Source organism: Ovis aries, chromosome X (genome assembly GCF_016772045.2).
Source record: "Ovis aries strain OAR_USU_Benz2616 breed Rambouillet chromosome X, ARS-UI_Ramb_v3.0, whole genome shotgun sequence".
In the NCBI taxonomy this organism is placed as follows: Eukaryota; Metazoa; Chordata; class Mammalia; order Artiodactyla; family Bovidae; genus Ovis; species Ovis aries.
The window spans coordinates 57,077,441-57,093,626 of NC_056080.1; the positions used below are offsets into that span (position 1 = coordinate 57,077,441).

General features: G+C 42.7%; 1 protein-coding gene and 2 pseudogenes across 1 annotated transcript in view; 2 read left to right on the forward strand and 1 right to left on the reverse strand.

Annotated features, from left to right (window-relative positions):
* ZNF81 (zinc finger protein 81) overlaps positions 1-16,186 on the reverse strand; it is a 746,478-nt gene that overhangs the window by 359,823 nt on the left and 370,469 nt on the right. The gene's annotated exons all lie outside the window — the stretch shown is intronic.
* Positions 678-2,622, forward strand: LOC101115860 (protein fem-1 homolog A-like; annotated as a pseudogene).
* LOC105605483 (casein kinase I-like) lies at positions 10,759-15,949 on the forward strand (annotated as a pseudogene).

Below are 16,186 nucleotides of genomic sequence, written 5' to 3' on the forward strand. Positions count from 1 at the left end.
AGAGTTTTGCCAAGAGAACCCACTGGTCATAACAAACACTCTCTTCCAACAACACAAGAGAAGACTCTACACATGGACATCACCTGATGGTCAACATCGAAATCAGATTGATTATATTCTTTGCAGCCAAAGATGGAGAAGCTCTATACAGTCAGCAAAAACAAGACCGAGAGCTGACTGTGGCTCAGATCATGAACTCCTTATTGCCAAATTCAGACTTAAATCGAAGAAAGTGGGGAAAACCACTAGACCATTTAGGTATGACCTAAGTCAAATCCCTTATGATTATACAGTAGAAGTGAGAAATAGATTTAAGGGACTAGATCTGATAGACAGAGTGCCTGATAAACTATGGACAGAGGTTCGTGACATCGTATAGGAGACAGGGATCAAGACCATCCCTATGGAAAAGAAATGCAAAAAAGCACAATGGCTGTCTGGGGAGGCCTTACAAATAGCTGTGAAAAGAAGAGAGCCACCCAGGAAGGCCCTAAATACTGTATTCTTAAAGTAAGCCAGAGAAAAAAATGTTATTAAGAAAATTCATAAGGAGACACACCTAGGATGGCAGCAGAAGAGATGGTGAAATTTGCAGCCTGCCCCTCCGGGCTCTAGTCCTCGGTCCCCTGTCCCCCCAACCCTTCCGGCAGCCAGCTCATGTCTTGGTGGAGTCCCAGATGGTGGACCACCACACTGCCATATACAGCACAGTCCACAGTGACAAGTCTCAGGTGCTTCAGATGCTGCTTAGTGGCTGGAGCCGGGAGGAGCTAGACGAGCTCATGGGCTAGTTGGCGAGCAGAGGACGGGGGTGGGGGGTTAAGGTGGGGATGCCACTTGTCATTACCTCCCATTACAGCCACCTAGATGTGGCCAAGTACCCAGTGGACAAGCGCGGCATCAGCATGGAAGCGGGCAACTTGGTACACTTCACAATGATGAGACCATCGAGGGAGCATAGCAGCCCTGAGCCACCTCGGCCACTGACCACCTGGACCTGGTGCAGAGCCTGCTGCACTGTGGGGCCATGGTGAGCTGCACTATGTGCAGCTACTCGAAGCCCCTGTGCTCTGCTTCTGTAGACACCTGGAGGTGGTGTGCTACTCAGCGAGTGAACACCAGGTGGACCTGGAGGTGGCCAATAAGTGTGGGCACACGTGCCTCATGATCTCCTGTTACACAGGCCACCGCCAGATCGCCCGCTACCTATTACTGCAGGGCACCCAGGTGCACCTGTGCAGCATCGAGCATAACATGGCCCTGTGTGACTGCACTAAGGCCAGCAGCCCAGGTGTCCAGAAGCTGCTGTTCAGGTGCTAGGCCCACAGGGAATGGGACAGCTATGGCATGACCCTGCTGCTGGTGGCCCACGTAACAGACCACACCAGCATTGTGGAGGACCTCAGCCAGGAGCAGCCTGCTGGTGAAGACTCACAGCCAGGATTGATCCAAAAAGGCCCCTCCACCAGCCAGGCATGTGTGCAGCCCCAGGGTGCCTGCTGCTGCAGCTCCTCCACAGAGGAACCCCTGAGCACCAGTCGGGAAGCCGTCTGACAGCCTTGGAGTTGCTGGGAGCCACCTACATGGCTAAGAAGCAGGATCTGCTCAAAGTCCTGAAACTCTCGGTATGGGCCATGCAGCTACATCACCAGGGGGCACGTATCTGCCTAAACCCGAGTCCCCAGCTGGTCCTCGCCTCTGACTCTTCCAGGAAGGTGAACACTGCTGAGGAATTAGAGGCGCTCATCACTCAACAGTATGAGATAGGCATGCAGGCACTGTTGATCTGAGAGTGGTCCTGGGTCCCTCCCATCTGGACACTTCCTACTATATGTGTTACTGGGCCAACCTGGACAGCTTCTAGCGCTATATCCACTAGTGGAAGAATGCCCTGGACATGCAGCAGAACAACTTGAAGCTTCTGACCTCCAGAAGCTTCCTATTCTTTGATAAACTCTTTTCCTTAGTGCTACAGAATCGCTTGGCCAAGGGCAGTCTGGGCTTGCCAGTCAGCTTTGCAGATCTAATGTGGGTGCTGTGCAAAGGGGTCTAGGAAGTGGAGTGGGCCCAAGGAGCCCAGGGACTTAGCCCAGTTCACCAAAGCCCTGGCCATTACTCTCCACCTGCTCTACCTGCTGGAGAAAGTGGAGTGCAGGCCCAACCAGGAGGACATGAAGCACCTGACGATCTGCTCAACTGCACCCCTCGCAGCAAGAATGGCTTCACTCCTGCACATGACAGTGGCCACTGACCACGAACTTGGGCCACTTCTAGGTGGGCAGATTCCCCTCCCTCCAGGTGGTCAAGGTGCTCTCGACTGTGGGGTTGACCCAGACAGTCAGGAATTTGACAACAAACACCCCAGTGTGCATCACAAAGCAGAACAACTGCCTGGGGATCATGAACACCCTGATAGAGGCAGGGGCCCATGTGGACACCACGAGTGCCTTAAAGAAGACAGCTTATGAGTTGCTACATGAGAAGCTGCTGACCAAGAGCACCATTCAGCCCTTCAACTATGTGAGCCCACAGTGCCTTGTGGCCTGCAACCTGGATAAGAACAAGATCCCCTACAAGGGCTTCATTCCCTAAAAGCTGAAGGCTTTCATCCAGCTGCACTGACAGGGGTTGGAGAAGAGAACCTGAGAAGGGTGGGGCCCACACCTGTCCCCGTCCTCTCCGGGGAACACTTCGGTGGCTGGAAGCCAGAAAGGGCTCATGGGCCTCCATGGCCCCCTCCCCTCATCAGGGAGAGGGGACAAGAATCAGTGAGCTGTTGGTGATAGAAGCTTCAGGACCATGTGCTCAGAGAACTGACTTTCTGTAAGAGTTCACGCACTCATCCTCCACAAAGGATGATGCTCCGCCTCCCACATGTCCCATCTGCCTGAGTTTCAGAGAATTTTGCCTCTTACCTGGGGCAGAGGGATTGAAGCCATCACCTTCCTCCCCTACGAGAAACACAAGAAGAAGCTGAGAGTTGGGTTCGGCCGCTACCTCTTATGTATCAGGGAGGATAGATACACCCACCCCAGGGCAGTGTTATAACTGGAGGCCCTGAGGGGGCAAAGTGGGAGAATCAACCCTTCCAGCACATTCACACCTGCTCCTTCTGCCCTACTGTGAGTCTGACTCTCTGACCCCAAGCCACCAGCCCCTTGGGTAGCTTTTGTGGTTTGGTGCTGTTTATTTACCTGGGGGAGAGGAGTTGGTGCTTACCAGGAGGCTCAGGTAAAGAATCCACCTGCAATGCAAGAGACATAGGAGATGTGGGTTCAATCCCTGTGTTGGAAAGATCCCCTGGAGAAGGGAATGGCAATTCACTCCAGTATTCTCGCCTGGAGAATCCCATGGACAGAGGAGCCTGGTGGGCTACAGTCCATGGAATCACAAAGAGTTAGATGCGACTGTGCAAGCTCAGGCACAGGCAGCTTACAGCTGTGGTGCAGGAGGTTTTGCTGCCCTACACGTTTTAAAAGAGATTTTGGTGTCAGACTCCCTAAGTTCATTTCATGCAGCAAGAGTTTTATCTTCCCTGAGATGGCCACAGCCAGCAACAGTCAGTTATATTTTGTGATGAGTTCAGGAGGTAACAGTCCCCCAAATAAAGAAGGGTGACCATACCTTTCTGAACACGTGACTCATTCGCCTTCTCCTTGGGCCACCTGACTTTCCATTCTCACTAGAAAGAGAAGTCATTTTCCAAACAAGTAGCAGGCCAAATACAAAGGTCTGGGCTTGCCAGCCGCTTCCCACTCAACAAGAGCTATTAATAGCTTGGTTGCTTTGGAGCTTGATTTTCACAATTTCTGAGTTCAAATTGCAGGTCATCTCTGCCTCACAAATTACGCACAAGGACACAGATGTGCAGCGAACAACCCAAGTGTCTGTAGTGTTTTTTAGATGCTTGGAAACCGGGATCCACATCACACTGAGACAATTCCAAGTATTGATACACTATTAATCCACTGAGTCAGCCAGATAAAATGGTGGATGTGTAGAACAGGTTGTTGAATAACGTAGTACAAAATCTTGGTCTCCCATCACTGGGGGTGGGGAAGGCGATCAAGTGCTCCTACTAGAGAACCCACCCCTGTGAGACTGTCTGGTGCGGGGGGGTATCCTCCATGTGCCCTGGCCGCCAGCAGGAGAGTGGTTTCGGCATCTTGGGAAAGCAGTAAAGAGCAGAAGGGGACTGGAGCCGCCACCCGCACAGCTCAGGAAAGAGGCTCTTCCCACCTTGTGCCTCTCCTCCAGCCTTGTCTTGGGGTAGCTACAGAGAAGCCTCCAGAAGCCACAGTGGGTGCCTGGATGTTCTGTCCCTCTAGATTTGCAGTGTTAGTTAGCACAGTCTTTATTTGTAAGATCAGGTGTTGCCTTCTGTCAAGGCAGGGAATGCCATCACTGTCCCTCCAGAAACCTGGAATAAAGAAACAAGGCAGTATCCAAAAAAAATCCATAAGGAAGAGAAAATACATTCACAGTACTGTCCTGTATTTATTGATACTGTAATTTATGTCATCTGTTTACAGGAGGAATTATCTGTCAGTACCTACATCTATATTGTTTTATATGATCCAAAACACTATCGATGTTTTATATTTTATTAACACTAGATATCAAAAATGAAAAGATAATGTAAAAAAGTTCATATTTTTTACAGTTATGATTCATGCCTTGATAATGAAGAAGCAGCAATAAGATTGCTTTATGGTAGCCCCGTGTAATCCATATGATTGCTTCATGGTAGCTTAGCCTATACACTAATGAATGAATTGTTATAAAAATTTTGTGGCATACAGTATTACAGTCATATTCTTAATACAGTATTGGGAGCATTTTTACTTTAAAAAACACCTCTGGTGACAAGCTCATATGCAGTTTCTCCATTTACAAGAGAGTGAGGGAGGCATACTATACAATAATGTAATTCTCTGAGAGCAAAGTTGTGAAACAGTAAGAAAGCTAACACACTAATTATGTTACATTAAATATCACTCATCTTATGCATATGTAAGGATAGGCTGTCCACTGCACTACATCTTGCCCACAATATTCTACATGATGCATACTTAGGAGATGAGAATCACACAGAAACATCTCCAAATGTGTCTTGTCATACAGTTATTAGATTTTCACATGAAGACACTCAAAACACATACACATCAGATGTTTCATAACCATAAGTCACGATGCTGCTGCTGCTGCTGCTGCTAAGTCACTTGAGTCATGTCTGACTCTGTGCGACCCCATAGACGGCAGCCCACCAGGCTCCCCGTCCCTGGGATTCTCCAGGCAAGAACACTGGAGTGGGTTGCCATTTCCTTCTCCAATGCATGAAAGTGAAAAGTGAAAGTGAAGTTGCTCAGTGATGATTCTCTGCTAAAGTGGATGTGGATCATCATGAAGATTTCCATGCTCGTCTTTGTGTTGAGTACATCGGGGAGGAGGAGGAAAAGGAGGAGTTGGTCTCTGTCTCCAGGGCAGCAGAGGTGAAGGAAGTGGAAGGGAAGGCAGGAGAGGCAGGCACACATGGTGTAACTTTATGGAAACACATCATGATCTCTGACTTTTTTGCTTTTTCATTTTTCCAAAAATATTTCTATACTGTACCAACCCTTCTTCCACCATTTGCTTTAGTTTCAGTGCCTGCATCATAGAAGAAGCCCTGTTACGAAAGCAGTCAAAAGTAGTCTAGAGGAGTCAGAACACTTCTGCCAGATTGTCTAATGTCAGTCTGTTTTCTAACTCTGCTTCTTCTTCCTCCTCTTTGTCAGGCACTGGTTGGGACCCTCTCATCTCCATCAAGTAGTCTTCTGTGAATTCCTCTGGTGTGGTGTCTAGTAGCACTTGAATTTCTCCCAGATCTGTATCTTGAAACCTTTATCACCTGCCTTTTTTTTTTTTTTTTTTTGGTATGTGTGGCATCCACAATCTCTTTCCTTGATGGGCTCTGTCATAAATCCTGTGAAGTCATACACAACATCTGGAGAGTTTGCTCCCGCAGAAGTTTATTGTTTCAGGCTTGATGATTTTCATGGCTTTTTCTATAATAACGTCATCTTCAATAGTGTAATACTTTCAAACTTTAACGATGTCCTCTCTGTTGGAGTTCTCTTCCATAGTGTTGACAATCCTTTCCATAGAGGACTGTGTGTAATGAACCTTAAAGGACCTTATGACCACCCGATCTAGAGGCTGACCTAGAGATATATTGTTTGGGGGCACTTGAATCACTTTAACTCCTTCCCGGTTGAACACTTGGGTTCCAAGTGGCCAGGGGATATTGTCCAAGGTCAAAACAACTTTAAAAGGCAGTCCTTTACCGGCAAAGTACTTTCTGACCTCAGGGACAAAGCATCAGTGGAACCAATCCAGGAAAAGAATTCTGGTTCTTCAGGCCTTCTTGTTGTACAGTCAAAAGACCAGCAGCTGGTTTATCTTTTCCCTTCAAGGCTTGCCTTGTGGCTCAGATGGCAAAGAATCTGTCTGCAATGCAGGAGACCCATGTTTGATCCCTGGGTCCCGAATATCCCCTGGAGAAGGAGGTGGCAACCCACCCCAGTATTCTTGCATGGTGAATCCCAAGGACAGAGGAACCTGGAGGGCTACAATCCATAGTGTCACAAAGAGTCAAACACAACTGAGCAACTAACACACTCAGGGCTCAGGAGTTAGCATCTTTATAGATGCTATATAGATATAAACTCAACTGTGTTTGAAGAAAACTGTAGAGTTAGCCTATCCGTCCCTGCCTTAAATCCTGGTGCTTGCTTTTCTTCCTTACTGATAAATGTCCTTTCTGGCATTTTTCCAGCAGAATAGGGTACTTTTGTCTGTATTCAAAACCTGTTTAGGCAGATACCCCTCTCCTCAGTGAAACCTGTTCAGGCAGATACCCCTCTCCTCAGTGATATTGTCTACATGGTATCTGGAACTCATCTGCTGCCCCCTGGTGGGTACAAGCTGCTTCTCCTCTTATCTTGACAATTTTTTGTTTAGTTAGTTTTTAAGCCTTGCTCTATCACTTTAAAAAAAAATTATTTATTTATTTTAATTGGAGGCTAATTACTTTACAATATTGTGGTGGGTTTTGCCATACATTGACATGAATCAGCCATGGGTGTACATGTGTCCCCCATCCCAAACCCACCTCCCACCTTCCTCCCCATCTCAAATCTCTGGGTTGTCCCAGTGCCCGGGTTTTGAATGCCCTGTTTCATGCACTGAACTTGGACTGGTGATATATTTCACATATGGTAATACACATGTTTCAATGGTATTCTTTCAAATCCTCCCACCCTCGCCTTCTCCCACAGAGTCCAAAAGTCTATTCTTTATATCTGTGTCTCTTTTGCTGTCTTGCATATAGGGTCATCATTACCATCTTTCTAAATTTCATGTATATGTGCTAATATATTGTATTGGTGTTTTTCTTTCTGACTACTTCACTTTGTATAATAGACATTTTAAAAGCCAAACCTCTTTCTTAAAATTATCAGACCATTCTTTGCTGACCTTACATTCTCCAGCTTTAGATACTTCACTTTCCATTTGCTTTAGGTTGTTGTATAAAGACTTTGCTTTTGCTTTAATCATATGAGAGTTTTTTAGTATGCCTTTCTCAGAACAATCCTGCATCTACCTTAAAGCTGCATTTTCAGAATGAGATATGGTATTTCACAAAAAGTGCCAGGTTTCCACACCTGTTGGTGTAGCTGCAGTGACAGCTTCACCAATCTTCTTTTTTTTTTTTAAAGCAATAGTCCTTATGATGGATTCATTTGTCTTGAAATGGTGGGAAACCACAGCTGCAGACCTCAACCTATAGCAAATATCAAGGAATTCAATGTTTTATTGTAACACCACAGCTTTTCTTTGCTTCTTGGGAGCACTTCCAGCATCACTAGTGGTTTGGTTTGGTTCATGGTGTTATTCAAGTTTACAATATTGCACTAAGCATGATGAAAAATACATGAGAGCCACAGGAACTGGCTTATTACTCCAATACACAATTTAGGAAAGACAAACTGCTCACACAGAGATGATTAATATCACATGGTGTTTCAAGTGGATACCTGAATCTCTTGAGCTCATCGCAATTACAAAAGGAGGTAGCTATGAAATGACAACAGCAGTATGGTATGGACTACAGTTAAATTTATGCAGTTATAATATATTACTGACTTTTTCCTTGTGCTTACGTTTCTCTTGACTGTGAACAGTGCCGTGTATAGTAAGCATGTGCTTAAGTTTTGATAAATTTTAACTTTTTATAACAGATTTGTGTATATTTTATGGTAGTAAATGGCAAAAGAGACCATTATCTACACATATTTTATGAATTCAGGACATACCTTACACTTTCTTAAGTTTTTAAATATTTCTAGGTTCATCTGCAAATTTTTCAAATAAATTGTAAATCCTCAGAATTTTTCAATAGATTTTTTTTAAGACATATATAAGTGGACCAACACAACTCAAAACCATGTTGTTCAAGGATCAAGTGTACATTGAATTGGCTTAACAGGGCCACTTTAGCCTTCTTTTCACACTTATCCATACATAAACCCCATCAGCTGAATGTGACCTTAATTAGAAATAGGGTCTTTCCAGAAGTAATCAAGCTAAAACAAGGTCATTAGGTGGGCCCTAAACCAATATGACTGGCATTCTTATAAAAAAGGGAAGTTTAGACACAGAGACACAAAAACACACAAGAGAGACCATGCGGTGGCACACAAGGAAAAGATGACCATGTAACTGGAGTGATGCTTCTATAGGACAAGACATACCTGAGGCCACCACAGGTGAGCAGACATGGAACACTCCCCTCCCTACCACCTTCAAAAAGAGCATGGCCTGGCTGACATCTTGATTTTGGACTCCTGGGTTCTAGAACTGCAAGACAAGAAATTCCTCTTATTAGGAGCCACCCTATTGGTGGTACTTTGTTACAACAGCCCTAGGAAACTGCAGCTTTCTGTACTGAGAAGCGGAGTGCTATAAGAAACACCTAAAAACATGGAAGGGGCTTTGGAATTGGGCAGCAGGTAGAGGCTGCAAAGATTTGTAGGTGCTTGATAGAAAAAGTCTAGATTGCCTCAGAGAAACTAGTGGAAGAAATAGGAATGTTAACTGTTTTTGCTGAGGTCTCAGATGGGCTTCCTAGGTGGTGCTAGTGATAAGAATCTGCCTGCCAATACAGGAGATGCAGGTCTGATCCCTGGTCAGGAAGATCCCCTGGAGAAGGAAATGGCAACCCACTCCAGTATTCTTACCTGAAGACTCTAACGGACAGAGGAGCCTGGTAGGCTACGGTCCATGGGGTCACAAACAGACACAACTGAAGCAAAGCAGGACACAGTGCTGACCAAAGAATCCAGCATGTCTGGTACCTACCTGTTTAAGAAATAAATTCTAGGTATTTCCTAAAAGAACTAGAAGATTTAGAAAAGAGAATTTAATCTTAATTTCTGAATAATGATTTGCTGATTGAATTTAACACATGATGAATAAGAGAAATTAATATTTATCAGATATTTGTATCCTGAAAAATATTAGGTATAACTAGGTATTTGATAAGCCTACCATATCATGTTGAAAATTATTAAAAACAACTAACTTCCTAGTCCTCTTTGCTCAATCCCCCAGTGCTGACCTTGTCACCTTGAATAGGACTGTGATGTTATAGGGGTCATTCAAGGACATCACCATGGACTTAAGCAGAGAGGAGTAGCAGCACGTGGACCCTGTACAGAGGTGCCTGTACCAGGATGTGACACTGGAGACCTACAGCCACCTGTGTGCAGTGGGGAAGTGAGCACAGCTGCCCTGTGCACCTGCCAGGGGCCTCAGAGAGGCTGCTTCCATTCTCAGCTGCTGAATGCTCTGGGGCATCTGAAGTGTGTAACGGTGTCATCTTTGATTTGCCTGAGATACTTCAGTCCTTTTACCCTTCTGTGATTATGACTCTATTCCCAGGGAAATGGGATTACTTTCCTGAAGAGCAAATAGAAGTGTCATTGAAAGGCCCTGAAACCCAGTTAACTGGACCCAATTCTATAACATGTCCTGTTCACAGGGAACCAAGTTCCCAAACCAGCGGTCATCTTCAAGCTGGAGCAAGAAGAGGGCCCATGGACATTGGAGGAGGAAACCCCACATCACAGCTGGTTAGGTGAGTGAGTATGACCTGAGCAGATCTGTTTTTCTAGGAGAGGCTGATGCCTTTAAAGGCTGTGAAGATAACCTGTCTTAAAGGTTCTACGAGCGCCCATGATTTCTTTCCCAGAGTGTTCTGTGCCATGAAGCAGCTTCTGGGAACTGGGAGCATTTTGTGTTGGCTGGAGCTGGAGTAATAAGACGGCGGTGTTGGCAGAGTGACCAGGGTCCCTCCTGACGGGTGCCGGTGGCAGTTGTGACAGTGGTATCGCCAGCCTAACTTCACGGCTCCCCTTTACCAGCCCCCGAAGTCGCCGTGAAAGCGAGGCCAAGGCGACCGCCAGAAACAAGTCACTCAGCCTGCTAACGGTGAGAACCCCCTCAACAATTTGCGGCCTAGTGAAAAGAAACCTGACTGTAGCCGTGGCTATGTTCCCCTTGGCTGATTCTGAGCCCTGTAACGCTGAGAAACAGCCAGCATTTTCTGTTTCCTTCTGCCCTTCGCAGCCTTGCTCCGTGGACGAGACCTAGAGGCCTCCATCCTCCCCTTAGAGGTGTCGGGACTTAGCCCCAGCGCCATCTTTGTCTCTCAGGATGGCAAGCTGCAGCGGCTCCAAGGCCGATTTCATCATCGGAGGGAGATATAAACTGGTACGGAAGATTGGGTCTGGCTCTGTCGGGGACATTTATTTGGCAATCAACATTACCAACCGCGAGGAAGTGGCAGTGAAGTTAGAATCTCAGAGGGTGACGCAATCCCAGTTACTGTACAAGAGCGAACTCTATAACATTCTTCAAGGTGGGGTTGGCATCCCCCAGATACGGTGGTATGATCAGGGAACCGACTATAATGTGCTAATCATGGATCTTCTTGGAGCCAGCCTCGAAGATCTTTTCAATTTCTGTTCAAGAAGCCTCAGAATGAAAACTGTACTTATGTTAGCTGACCAGATGGTCAGTAGAGTCAAATATGTGCATACAAAGAATCTGATACACAGAGACATTAAACCAGGTAACTTCCTGATGGGTACTGGGCAGCCGTGGAAGAAGTTATTCCTTATTGATTTTGGTTTGGCCAAAAAGTACTTAGATAACAGTACAAGACAGCACATACCATACAGAATAGGTAAAAATCTCACTGGCACTGTTCTTATGCTAGCATCAATACACATCTTGGTATTGAACAGAGTCCGCGAGATGACATGGAATCATTAGGATATGTTTTGATGTATTTTAATAGAGCCAGCCTGCCATGGCAAGAAGTAAAGGCTGCAACAATGAAACAAAAATATGAAAAGATTTGCGAAAAGAAGATGGCCACACCTGTTGATGTTTTATGTAAGGGATTTCCTGTAGAATTTGCCATGTACTTAAAGTATTGTTGTGGGCTGTGCTTTGAAGAAGCCCTGGACTACATGTACTTGAGGCTGCTATTCCGCCTTCTTTTCAGGACCCTGAATCACCAACATGACTATGCATTTGAGTGGACAGTGTTAAAGCAGAAAGCAGCACAGCAGGCAGCCTCTTCAAGTGGGCAGGGTCAGCAGGCCCAAACCCCCAAAGGCAAGCAAACTGACAAAACCAAAAGTAAAGTGACAGGTTTCCAAGCATGATTCAAGGAACAGAAGAAGCAGAGCAGGTAACTGGATCAGCATTTGTTTCTCCCCAAATCTAGAAATTTGAGTTCATATGTACACTAGCCTGTGCTTGTTGACAACCATTTACCTGGTGTAAAGGACTTAATTTCACTATAAACTGGCTCTGGTCAGCATTGATGATGTTATGTCCTGAACTGTAGCCACTCTAATTGTGAATATTAACTGAGATAGTGAAACATGGTGTCCAGTTTTCTATTCCTTTTTTTCATGTGGAAAAGTTCACTAAATGGTTGACACATACAAATTGGTGGAGAAATTGTGCATATGAGAATTTTTCATTAAAATCTTTTATTTTGAACCATACTGCTTTGAGATCTCATATCAGAAGAAGGGCATGCACAGTCTTCAGCCACAGTTGTGATGGTTGTAAATGCATCCTGAGGGTTTATCCATCCCTGGGGTTTGCAAGTTGTTCACTTAAAACATTCTTAAAATGGTTGGCTTCTTGTTTGCAAGCCAGCTGATATGGTGACAATCAAAAATTCCAGTGTTTGAGCATATGAAAGATTGTGCCTGCTTACTTGTGCTAGAAATAACAGCATCTTAAGTGAAGACTTAAATAAAACTTAGTGATGACTAGATTATCCTTAGGACTCTGTATTAATTATATAATGTTCTTGGTATTAATAAAAAGCATATTTGTCACAGAAGTTTAGTTAACATCTTACAACTGAACATGTATATATTTAGATAAACGTAGTCACTGTAAACATCTACATGATCTGGAATTTGTTTTTATTTTGAAATGGGAGCTTTTTGATTTACAGACTCATTAAAAACTGCAAATTGCTTCTGTAAAAAAAATTCTCTAAACTTTTACAGTTGCTTAGACAAAGTCGACAGAAACCCCTTTAATATTTAAACACGATCTCCTAGTATGACCCTTGCCAATATCCACTGTCTTCTTTGCTTGGCTTTTTGGCAGGAGAGCTATCTGCCCTTCTCCCCCTATTCCTGTACTTTAGATTATTTGCCACGCTTCCTTCTCAAACACCTTGATTTCTTAGTTACTTTTTCCTTCCCTGCTATTTTGTGCTTCTTCTGTCCTGCCACAGTCCCAGCATACTTTTTGTCCTTATGTACTCAGATTTCATGGATCTGCCTCCTTTCAAAACCACCAAGTCCTGCTCTTGCTCCTGCCAATCCCTTTCCATTTCCTCTCCAGCTTCTCAACTGTCATCTAGAACCAGATTCATTTCGTTTCACAAATGACAACACTGACATCAGATCCTATACTGTTGCTCATCACCCTGTCTCATCCTCAGCTGCTAACTTTGTGGTGTTTGTGTTTCAATTTCTCTTATAATCAGCTACTTTGCATGTTAATTGTATTTGTTATCCATATGGGATTCCATTCTTTGAAGTGCTTGTTCTTATTGTTCTATCCATTTGTAACTGTAGCTATTTTGTGTTTTCCTTGTTGATGAGTACCTTGTTTTCTTTTTACAAACCTTTTTCCTTTCATTCCCTCTAACTGAAAGGCCCTGTCTACTGTCCTCTGCTCTTCCCTTCCTTAAGGGGATGTTCCATCCATTCTGAACACTTCTTTCCCCCTATTTTACTGATGCATATAGTGATACCTTTAGTCCTTACATTATAACTGTACCCTAGTACCATGTTTTACCTATGTAGAGTGACATTTCTCAAAGCTGTGCTGTTCCTTCATTCTCAATATATTATTAACTGGAATCATCACTGCCCAAATCAGATATTATTCTCCTCTTCAATATTTTTCACTCTGCAATCCTATTTTTTCCTCTTTAAAATATTATTTAAATGCCCTTTTTTTTTTCAAGTTCCATATATGTCACCTAAAAGCAAATTCGTATTTTATCATGTTTGGATTATTCTGTTCTTAATGGGATTAACTGATTCCATTTTTTAACAAGTTCATTTTAGGTGCTACTGACAGATTTCATCACCTAAACCATGACATTTATCTTGTACTAGCCTTATGAAATAAAATTGCAGTTAGTCCCTATTATGTAATACATGATAATTAAACTTTCCTCTTAATGACAGCAGGCCCCTTATTTCCAACTCAAATTCATATCTGTATATCTTCCACAACTCATGTTTAACTCCAGCTTTCTTATTGTTTCCTACATAGGAAATTTCTCTCTGTGTCTAGGCTCTTGATTATTTAGAGCTCTATTTAGACACAGGCTTCACCTGTACCATGAAATTGGGCCTTTATTCATTCCAATATCTAATATTCTTTTCCTTTTCTCACCCCCACCATCCCAAGAAACTCAGAACAAATAAAAACTTTCCCCCTTTAATTTTTAATTTAAAAATTTTTTGAGAGGTAATACATTCACAAACTTTGAAAATCAAAAACTGTGAAAGAGTACACAGTAAAATATCTCACTCTCACCTCTGGCCCCCAGTTCTCTTCCCCAGAGACTACCAATGTTAATCATTTATTAACTTCCTTCCAGAAATATTTCTCTACAAATGTTTTTAGATTGGTGGTATATGATTATTTTCCATCCCGTATCTATGAAAAATCTTTAAGAATAGAACAGTAATATATTTTATTCTTAAATTTTCTAGTGGAAAAATGGAGAAACCAGTTCAAGTACTGCCATTAATAGTTTTGTGGAGATGTTTCAGTGGGTTTATTTTTTTAAGTGTGTCAAAAAGAGTTCAAAGAAACAGATTGTTAGTAGGAAGGAGGGAAATGGCTTGAAAACAAAAAAGAATTCAGCCTTGTTCATTAGTCACTCTAGTGAAGCAGACAACTCGTACTCAAAATGCATCAAGGTGGGCCACATAGTGTCCACTTTTAAAATTCAGAGAAAATTATGTCTCCCTAAAGTTGTGGTGAGACTGTGGACTATTTTCAGAGCACTGTGCTCTTAACTGATCTATGAATCACATATATATTTTGAACTGGCACAAAGAGCACAAAGGGCCAAATTAATGGAAGAAGTGTATGTGAATAATTATTGGATTGGGAAATAAACTGGATATTTTGAAGACATGTTCATGACTAGCAGAATGCAACCTCACTGTCATAGCTATGTTTCCAGACTTATGACTCTATTTATGTGCTCATAAGTAATTCTATGGGCTCAGAATGTTAAAGATAATTATTTTCAGCACAGGTATTAACTTTTTACATTGAATAGTGGTAGCTATAACTAAATATTTTTGGCTCTGGTGAGTTTTCTACATATATACTAAATGAAGTACAAAGTTGGAAAAAGTTCTCAGTCCATGCCTATGAATTGGGATGCTTACTATCTATAGAGTAAATGAAGTGAGGCTTGTGGATATAAAGAGTACAGCATAGGAGTGAAAGAATAGTGAAGTTTAGCAGGGATAAGACCAAGTTCTAGATTTCACTATTTTGGCCTAACCAAAAGAGGAACACAGACTGGATTTCATGATCCAATCAGTGTCAGTATTTTAAAATTTGGTATATGGTTAATAGCATAACTTATTCATTCTATTTAATGTTAAAAACCTATTGTATTTCATCTTCTACAAATCACCAGACTTCCCCTTCCAGGTGAATTGGTACATTATTTAGGGTAAAGCTGAGCTGCTGGAAGAACTAAATGGGTACCAGATAGTCTATGTAAGTGGAGACATGCTGCCTTGCTTTAATCTCTCCTGCATATGACCTGTGTCACCTTGGAAAAATTATTTACCTGTTCTGGGCTTTAGTTTCCTCTTTTAAAAATATGCATAATAGTATCTATCTTATATGTTTTCTGTGAGAATTAAATGAGTTTATATGTATGTACATAGTTAAGTGTCACTTAGAACAGTGCCTGGCATATCTTAAAAGCTATAAGTACATAGCATATAATAAGAACCATAGGAGTGTTTTCTGTCATTATCATCATCTGGATTCCCTGTGTACAACCTGGATAAGTTGCATGTAGCTCCTCTATATTTGACAACTGTTTTACTTTTGAATTTTGCCTTCTTTTTCTCCTTTTAGGAGAGAAGCATGGGATTGAAATCTTACAGTTTATAGTTATTGTAAAAGCTTCATTTCACAATGATATTCGAGAGGAATTATTCCTTGTTTCATTTTAATTAAAATGATTAATCATTTTTAATTAAAAAAAACTGGTCATATGATGACCAAGTAAACATAAAGAAAACCAAAATAGATCTCTGTGTCATGTTGCTTTGATAAATAAGAACATATTGAATAATAGAGATTGTGAACATAAGTACACTGGAAAAATAACTTACATGAGCCCACAGTTAGTTCATAAGAACAATGCCTTAAATGTGATTCATTTGGTAATGGTTTGAAGTATAGGTTAAACTTACAAGTCCTAATAGAAGTACCATGAGTAAAACCTTGAGAAGATTATTGGTTATAGTCAAATTTTACTTAT